This window comes from Rhinopithecus bieti, unplaced genomic scaffold (assembly GCF_001698545.2).
Source record: "Rhinopithecus bieti isolate Rb0 unplaced genomic scaffold, ASM169854v2 scaffold_41998, whole genome shotgun sequence".
NCBI lineage: Eukaryota > Metazoa > Chordata > Mammalia > Primates > Cercopithecidae > Rhinopithecus > Rhinopithecus bieti.
The window spans coordinates 1-964 of record NW_016816917.1 but is presented as its reverse complement, the minus strand read 5'-3'; the positions used below and the strand labels follow the sequence as shown (position 1 = coordinate 964).

Sequence of the window (964 nt, the reverse complement as noted above, 5' to 3'; positions counted from 1 at the left end):
GATGACCAGAAATGGGGATCCACAAGGAACCTTTCAAAGTTCTTATCCAAACTAGTCTCCCTCCCAATTCCACATCTTAAGATCAACTTGTATGTCCTTGTATAAATTACCCAAAACCAACAAAACAAAGACCCAGAAAACTTTCTTTCCCTTCTAAGTTAGTGACCTCATTGATTTTGTTTCACAGCTTATGGAAAATGGTGTGGTGACACTTCTGGTAAACAGGATGTTGGCAACAAAGAGAAAATATGTCTCCTCAGACTCCACCAACTCTAACCTGCCAGCCTGTTAGTACCTGTGCAGTAAGAAGAGTCTGGTACCTTGGAAGGCTCTGGCTTGTTACAGGGGAGAGCCTTATTGCCAGGACAAGCGCTGGCCACAGGAAATAATAAGCTCTAAAACTCTCCTGTAATCTCTCTGACCTGATTTAGCACCACTTTTTTCCATTTCATTTTTTTTAGGACTGAAACATAAAATAAGCAGTGTCCAGAGGCAAGTGACATATGCCTTACACTTGTGGCCATCCTTCATTTCTTCATTTGTAAACCTTGCTTAAAAGACTAAAGTTCCCAATTCCTTATAAAAAATATATTCTTGCCCTTAGCCCCGATGGCCACTGGCAAAGACTTTTATTTCCCAATGGATAAGAGAGCCTCCTTCATCTTTTTGGTCATAGTTGGGATGAGGTGCATGTGGTCATCCACACACTTGGTCACACAACTGTCCAGCTGCTGCTTCACCTGAAGCTCCTTACTCCCAGCATCTATTGAATCTTTGGCTTTGTCGTTGCAATGCATGGTGCACCGGGCCAGGCGGTCCTGTGGCAAGAAGGAAGAAGGCAGAAAAAGCTGAGTAAGGCCTCCATCTACTTACTGTGTGCTCATTATGTGTTAGGCCCTGTGGTACAGGTTTAATATGTATTATCTTGGTCAATTAAAGGGACACGATAGTGTGACTGGCCAAG

General features: G+C 43.2%; 1 pseudogene across 1 annotated transcript; it reads right to left on the bottom strand.

Annotated features, from left to right (window-relative positions):
* Positions 1–460: 460 nt before the first annotated feature.
* Positions 461–865, bottom strand: LOC108517527 (protein FAM136A pseudogene; annotated as a pseudogene). Its single transcript, XR_001882132.1, has one exon. The product of XR_001882132.1 is annotated as a protein FAM136A pseudogene (transcript).
* Between the last annotated feature and the right edge of the window lie 99 nt (positions 866–964).